At 31.9% G+C, this 8,812-nt stretch overlaps 1 long non-coding RNA gene across 2 annotated transcripts; it reads left to right on the top strand.

Moving 5' to 3' along the window:
- The first annotated feature begins 3,193 nt into the window (after nt 1-3,193).
- On the top strand, nt 3,194-8,481 carry LOC134689650 (uncharacterized). Of its 2 annotated transcripts, XR_010101886.1 has the most exons (6): nt 3,194-3,241; nt 3,508-3,535; nt 5,320-5,364; nt 5,629-5,656; nt 6,702-6,745; nt 7,330-7,460. It is a non-coding gene; the product is annotated as an uncharacterized LOC134689650 (long non-coding RNA). The 2 variants fall into 2 exon arrangements; XR_010101885.1 differs by lacking the exons at nt 6,702-6,745; nt 7,330-7,460 and adding an exon at nt 8,399-8,481.
- Nucleotides 8,482-8,812: the final 331 nt, after the last annotated feature.

The following is an 8,812-nucleotide window of genomic DNA, read 5'->3' as shown; positions in this document are numbered from 1 at the left end:
CCTATTAATTTGATTTATTTAATGTTAGTTCCTTGTGGAAAATTTCAGCAGTATATTGAGAACATTCTTGGTTATTTAACGAAAAAACAAGTGAAACTGCAAGCTACTGCTCACTGATGATACCCCCGCCGAAAGTGGATAATATTAATAGTGTAAAAATATGCAAGTGTTCGGTAAACAGGAAGTTGTCGAGTGATGAATCTGAAAACGCATCACACGGTATGCACAAGGATAATAGATACGCTGAACGGTGCCCACTGGTCACCCTATAAATAGTACTCTTCTATGTAGTGATATTGTAGTTCTAAAAATAGAAAACTAAAAATAGACCATTCTTCTTTCCATTTAGCAATATACCGTAGACCGGAAAATATAGATAAGAGTGGTATGTATGCATTTAATTTATTGTATCAAACATTTAATATGATGGCAACATACACTATGTTTATATAAAGCTGCAACTATTAATCTTTTTGAACTGAAAATTTGCAATTGTTTCTGGTTAAATGGCTACTTAGGCATGATTGAACAAATCATTTTTTGTTTCATGATTACCTTACACACACATTTAATTGTGGTAATCTTAACCAGAAATGGGATTTGATAACCTCTGTTGGCCTCAATATGCTAGAATGGGATAACGTCTGGTCACCTTATTCATATTGGATTAGGTGACCTCTGGTCACCAAATGTAAATATTGGATTTGGTGACCTCTGGTCACCATATGTTAATATTGGATTTGGTTACCTATGGTCACCTTATGCAGATTTCAGATTTGGTTATCTCTGGTAATTAACATTTACATACAACTAGTTGATGTTTTTCATCTCATTTGAAGAAAGTTTGAGACAATCAAAGAAAGAGAGAAAAGAAGAAGAACAGGTTTGATATACAGTATGGGTTCAACAAATATAGAATATTATTACATTAAGTTTGATTTATCTATATCTATATATTACTATCCTCATCACATAGAAAATGTAGATAAGAGTGGTATGTATGCATTTAATTTATTGTATTAAACTTTTAATATGATGGAAACATACACAATGTTTATATAATGCTGCAACTATTATTCTTTTTGAACTTAATAATTGCAATTACTTCTGGTAAAATTGCCACTTAGGTTTGATTGAACAATTCATTTTTTGTTTATTGATTACCTTACACAAATATTTAATTCAATTACATGTGGTCATCTTAACCAGAAATGGGATTTGATAACCTCTAGTGGCCTTAGCATGCTAGAATGGGATAACTTCTGGTCACCTTAAGCATATATTGGATTTGGTTACCTCTGGTCACCTTTTGATAATATTGGAATTGGTGACCTCTGGTCACCTAATGTTAATATAGGATTTGGTTACCTCTGGTCACCTTATTCATATATAAGATTTGGTGACCTCTGGTTTCCTTATGTTAATATTTTGATTTGGTTATCTCTGGTCACTTAATGTTTATATTGGATTTGGTTATCTCTGGTCACTTTATGTTTATGTTGGATTTGGTTATCTTTTGTCACCTTATGTTAATATTGGATTTGGTTACCTCTGGTCACCTTATGTTTATATTGGATTTGTTTACCTCTGGACACCTTATGTTAATATTAATTTTGGTTACGTCTGGTCACCTCATGTTAATATTGGATTTGTTTATCTCTAGTCACCTTATGTTACTATTAGATTAGGTGACTTCTGGTCACCTTATGTTACTATTAGATTAGGTGACCTCTGGTCACCTCATGTTAATATTGGATTTGGTTACCTCTGGTCACCTTATGTTAATATTAGATTTGGTTACTTCTGGTCACCTTATGTTAATATTAGATTAGGAGACCTCTGGTCACCTTATGTTAATATTGGATTTGGTAATCTATGATCACCTTATGCAGATTTTAGATTTGTTTATCCCTGGAAATTAACATTTACATACAAGTAGTTGATGTTTTTCATCTCATTTGAACAAAGTTTGAGACAATCAGAGAAAGAGAGAAAAGAAGAAGAACAGATTTGATATACAGTATGGGTTCAACAAATATAGAATATTATTACATCAAGTTTGATATATCTATATTTATATATTACTATCCTCATAAGATAAAAAATGTAGATAAGAGTGGTATGTATGCATTGACTTTATTGTATTAAACCTTTAATATGATGGAAACATACACAATGTTTATATAATGCTGCAACTATTATTCTTTTTGAACTTAATAATTGTAAATATTTCCTGTAAAATGGCAACTTAGGTTTAATTGAACAATTCATTTTTTGTTTATTGATTACCTTACACAAATATTTAATTCAATTACATGTGGTCATCTTAACCAGAAATTGAAATTGATAACCTCTAGTGGCCTTAGCATGCTAGAATGCGGTAACTTCTGGTCACCCTAATCATATATTGGATTTGGTAACCTCTGGTCACCTTTTGATAATATTGAATTTGGTGACCTCTGATTACCTTATGTCAATATTGGATTTGGTTACCTCTGGTCACCTTATTCAAATATAAGATTTGATGACCTCTGGTCACCTTATGTTAATATTGAATTTGGTTATCTCTGGTCATTCATGTTTATATTGGATTATGTTATCTCTTGTCACCTTATGTTAATATTGGATTTGGTTACCTCTGGTCACCTTATTCATATATTAGATTTGGTTATCTCTGGTCACCTTCTGTTTATATTTTTGATTTGGTTATCTCTGGTCACCTTATGCTTATATTGGATTTGGTTACCTCTGGTCACTTTATGGTAATATTGGATTTGGTTACCTCTGGTCACCTTATGTAAATATTAGATTTGGTGACCTCTGGTCACCTTATGTTAATATTGGATTTGATTATCTCTGGTCACCTTACGTTTATATTGGTTTGGTTACCTCTGGTCACTTTATGTTAATATTGGATTTGGTTACCTCTGGTCACCTTATGTTAATATTAGATTTGGTTACCTCTGGTCACCTTATGTTAATATTGGATTTGATTATCTCTGGTCACATTATGTTACTATTAGATTATGTGACCTCTGGTCACTTTATGTTAATATTGGGTTTGGTTACCTCTGTTCACCTTATGTTAATATTAGATTTGGTTACCTCTGGTCACCTTATGCAGAATTCAGATTTGGTTATGTCTGGGAATTAACAATTACATACAACTAGTTGATGTTTTTCATATCATTTGTAGAACGTTTGAGACAATTAAAGAAAGAGAGAAAAAAAAGAAGAACAGGTTTAATATACATTATGGGTTCAACAAAAATATAGAAAATTATTACTTAAAGTTTGATATATCGATTAAACTTTACACAATGAACATTTATCTTTCACGATCATCTACAAGCAAATCTCAGAAAAATCCTTGATCTTTCAAATATTGCGAAGAGCATGGACAGTTGATAATTTAGTCAATTTCTACTTATACTCATCAGATACGTTTGGATAAATAAAATTGAATTTACTAATACAGTTATTATATGTTTATCTTCTTTTTTTCAGAAGTCGTCAGAAAGTGTAGATAAGAGAGGTATGTATGCATTTACTTTATTGTATTAAACCTTTAATATGATGGAAACATACACAATGTTTATATAATGCTGCAACGATTATTCTTTTTGAACTTAATAATTGCAATTACTTCTGGTAGAATTGCCACTTAGGCTTGATTGAACAATTCATTTTTTGTTTATTGATTACCTTACAAAAATATTTAATTTAATTACATGTGGTCATATTAACCAGAAATGGGATTTGATAACCTCTAGTGGCCTTAGCATGCTAGAATGCGGAACTTCTGGTCACCCTAATCATATATTGGATTTTTTGTGACCTCTGGTTACCTTATGTCAATATTGGATTTGGTTACCTCTGGTCACCTTATTCAAATATAAGATTTGATGACCTCTGGTCACCTTATGCTTATTTTTGATTTGGTTACCTCTGGTCACCTTATTCATATGTTAGATTTGGTTATCTCTGGTCATCTTATGTTTATATTGAATTTGGTTATCTGTGGTCACCTACTTGTTTATATTGGATTTGGTTACCTCTGGTCACCTTATGGTAATACTAGATTTGGTTACCTCTGGTCACCTTATGTAAATATTAGATTTGGTGACCTCTGGTCACCTTATGTTCATATTAGATTTGGTAACTTCTGGTCACCTTATGTTTATATTGGATTGGTTACCTCTGTTCTCCTTATGTTTATATTAGATTTAGTTATTTCTGGTCACTTTATGTTTATTTTGGATTTTGTTATCTTTTGTCACCTTATGTTGATATTGGATTTGGTTACCTCTGGTCACCTTATGTCTATATTAGATGTGGTTACCTCTGGGCACCTACTTGTTTATATTGGATTTGGTTACCTCTGGTCACCTTATGTCTATATTAGATTTGGTTACCTCTGGGCACCTTATGTTTATATTAGATTTGGTTACCTTTGGTCAACTTATGTTAATATTGGATTTGCCTATCTCTGGTCACCTTATGTTACTATTAGATAAGGTGACCTCTGGTCACCTCTGGTCACCTCTGGTCACCTTATGTTAATATTGGATTTGGTTACCTCTGGTCACCTTATGTTTATATTGGATTTGGTTACCTCTGGTCACCTTTTGTTAATATTAGATTTGGTTACCTCTGGTCACCTTAGGTTAATATTAGATTTGGTGACGACTTATGGTCACCTTATGTAAATATTGGATTTGGTTATCTCTGGTCTCCTTATGTTTATATTGGAATTGGTTATCTCTGTTCAGCTTATGTTTATATTGAATTGGTTACCTTAGGTTACCTTATGTTTATATTAGATTTGGTTATTTCTGGTCACCTAATATTTATATTGGATTGGTTACCTCTGGTCATTTTATGTTTATATTAAATTTGGTTATTTCTGGTCACCTTATGTTTATATTGGATTTGATTATCTCTTGTCACCTTATGTTAATATTGAATTTGGTTACCTCTGGTCACCTTATGTTTATATTGGATTTGGTTACCTCTGGTTACCTTATGCTTATATTAGATATTTACCTCTGGTCACCTAATGTTATTATTGGATTTGGTTACGTCTGGTCACCTTATGTTAATGTTAGATTTGTTAACCTCTGGTCACCTTATGTTAATATTGGATTAGGTAACCTCTGGTCACCTTATGTTAATATTGGATGAAGGTTACCTCTGGTCACCTTATGTTAATATTGGATTAGGGTTACCTCTGGTCACCTTATGCAGATTTCAGAGTTGGTTATCTCTGGTAATTAACATTTACATACAACTAGTTGATGTTTTTTATATCATTTGTAGAAAGTTTGAGACAATCAAAGAAAGAGAAAAAAAGAAGAAGAACAGGTTTAATATACATTTTGGGTTCAACAAGAATATATAATATTATTACATTAAGTTTGATATGCCTAAAAAACTTTACACAATGAACATAATCTTTCATGATCATCTGCAAACAAATCTTAGGAAAATCCTTGACCTTGCAAACATTGTCAAAATCATTGACAGTTGATAATTAAGTAAAATAATACTGATCCTCATAAGATACTTCCGGATAAATAAAATTGAATTTACTAATACATTTATCATATATTTATCTTCTTTTTTCAGAAGTCCTCAGAAAATGTAGATGAGAGCGGTATGCATGCATTTAATTTATGGTGACAAACCTTTAATATGATGAAAAAATGCACTATGCTTATATAATGCTGCAAATATAATTCTTTTTGAACTTAAATCTTGCAACCGTTTCTGGTAAAATGGCCACTTAGGCTTGATATAACAAATCATTGTTTGTTTCAAGATTACCTTACATAAATATTTAATTTGATTACATCTAAATCAGAAGTGGGATTTGTTAACCTGTGGTGGCCTTAAGGTGGTATGGGAGTCTAAAATAAAAATGATAGAATTTGTTCATACTTTGCCAAAATGAAGTATCTATTGATATATGTTCAAAAATATTATAAAAATGATAGGTCACCGCGCATTTTCTCAAGCTACAGGTTGTGACAAAATGACACATTTTGTATGGATTATACAGGAAAAAACACCATTTTATGGTTCGAAACTAAACAAAATGATAGAATTGTAAAATAAATTAGGAAAAGATAGCTTTTAGACAGTGCTTTGAGAATATCAAAAGAAAAGATAGGGTCACCGTACGTTTCTTCCGGCTAAAATACAAAATAGGAAAATTCCATGTAGATTCCTTCAGAAAATGCACTGTTTTAGAGTTACTTCCCCTTAAAATGCCAATCCAAAAACATTTAAAAACAACCAAAAATAATCTTCATTTGTAAAAATATTAATATTTATTAGTTATATTCTCATAAATTCGTTCTTTTATATGAAAATTCACATTAAATATCTACATTCCTGCATCAAATTTTGCAAACTTGACAGAAAATCTGGACCTTAGTTTCTCTGTTTTTTACAATCCAAGATGGCGGAAGACACCCATACCACCTTAACATGCCAGAATGGGGTAACTTCTGGTCACCAAATTCATATATTGGATTTGGTGACATCTGGTTACCTTATGTTATTAGATTTGGTGACCTCTGACCACATTATGTTAATATTGGATTTGGTTACCTCTGGTCACGTTATGCTGATTTAAGATTTGGTTACCTCTGGTCATAAAAACATAAGTCAGGTAATGTTTTTTTTATCATTTGTAGGAAATGTAAGACAATCGAAGAGCAGGAAAAAAGAACAAGAACAGGTTTGATATACATTACTGGTTCAGCAAGACTAAACTTTATTGTATATTAGTGAATACACTTGATTCTCAAAGAAAACAGTGTAAGTTGTTTAAAATACATAAATTGGTGATCTCGTGTTTTTTTTAAAATCATTTATAGAGTAGTAGGTAAGGAATGGTGAATGGTTCGAAAGGAACAATCAAACTGAAATTTGGAGAACAAACTGACAAAGCTGGGCAAAAAAAAAAAGATTGAAATTCAAATTGCAATCATTATAATTCAAAATAGAAAAATTAAACTGAGGAACATAAACCCCACCAAAAACCAGGGTGGTCTCATGTTACCTAGAATGGTTAGCAAATCCAGCTCATTATGCGGTGCCCATAATATTTTTCATGCTTGATTTTAGGATCCCTTGGTATATTACTGTATCATTAGAAATCATATGTCTACTGTGAATCATATACATGTCGCTTTGCCAATCTGTAAAACATTTTTTTAAGTTGTAAGAATATTCATAACGATGCTTAATATGTCTTATTACATGTATTGTTTTAGCTTGACTGCAAGAAAAGATCACAACTGTATTTCACTTCATTTTCAGGTGAAGTTGACTATCAAGTTAAACATGTTAAATACTTTAACCGAGACTCTTGTCGATAAAGAATCAACCAAAAAGGCTGTATGCCGAAAAATGAAAGTGATATCTGCCCCCAAAAAGGGTGACATTGAAAAAACTAAGTAAGTGTTTGAGGGGAATTCAATTGTTCAGATTTTACGAACATTCGATCTATAATGGCTACAAAGGCAATCGTCTTCTTGGCATCTTTATTACATACTAAGAGTTTAGAATAAAATACACAATAGAAAATGCAAACAACTAGATTAACATGAAATATATAAAACATACATTTTCCAAATACCATGATCATTATATTCCAATAAAGGTTGATTAATCATGCATTGTGACCAGAGGTTACCAAAGCAAATATTTTTAAACGGTGACCGGAGGTTACTAAAATTAATATCTGTGTATGTTGACCAAAGGTAACCCCATTCCAAATCTGTAAAGGGTGACCAGAGGTAACTTAAATTAATATATGTATACGATGCCCGGAGGTTATCTCATTCAATAATATGAAAGGGTTACCAAATTCGAAATCTGTGTAAGGGGACCGGAGGGAAACATACAAACATAGCTAATACATGTGTAGGGTGACCAGAGGTAACCACATTCAATATCTTTTAAGTTGACCAAAGATATTCATTATTTATGAATTGTAACCATAAGTAACATAAGCCAATTTATTGTAGGGTGAACAAAAGTAACCATTTTCAATATATGTGTAGGATGACCAGAGGTAACCAAAGCCAATTTCTGTGTGGATAACCAGAGGTTACCATGTTTAAAATATATGTAGGGCGACCAGAGGTAACCATAGTCAATATCTGTTTAGGGTGACCAGAGGTAATCATATTCAATATATTTGTAAGGTGACACGAGGTAGCCTTATTCAATATCTGTGTAAGGTGACCATAGATAACCTTATTCAATATCTGTGTAGGGTGACCAGAGGTAACCATATTCACAATTTTGGTAGGGTGGCCAGAGGACATCATAGTCAATATATGTGTAGGGTGACCAGAGGTAACAATATTCAATATCTTTGTAGGGTGACAAGAGCTAACCACATTCAACATCTTGGTAGTGGGACCAGAGATTACCAAATTAAACATCTACGTAGGGTAAATAAAGGTACCTAAATTCAATATTTATGCATGGTGTCTAAAGCAATTATTTTTTTATCTGTGTATAATGATCCAAGGTAACCACATTCCAAAAAAGCCAATTGCTATATATATTTGTTGACAACGGCAACATAATTAAATATATGTGTACAGCGACCAGAAGTTACTAGATAAATGTATTTATTATAAAAGTAGCGCAAAAAGTGTGAATCGAGATAACCGATGCTAAACAAATTCATTTTTTGTAAATTGTAATCAAGGGTAACATAAGCCAATTTATTGAAGGTTGACCAAAGGTAACCATTTTCAATATCTTTGAAGGATGACGAGAGGTAACC

Source organism: Mytilus trossulus, chromosome 11 (genome assembly GCF_036588685.1).
Source record: "Mytilus trossulus isolate FHL-02 chromosome 11, PNRI_Mtr1.1.1.hap1, whole genome shotgun sequence".
Taxonomy (NCBI): domain Eukaryota; kingdom Metazoa; phylum Mollusca; class Bivalvia; order Mytilida; family Mytilidae; genus Mytilus; species Mytilus trossulus.
The sequence above is the reverse complement of the archived record's forward strand: the minus strand, read 5'-3'. Positions and strand labels throughout refer to the sequence as shown.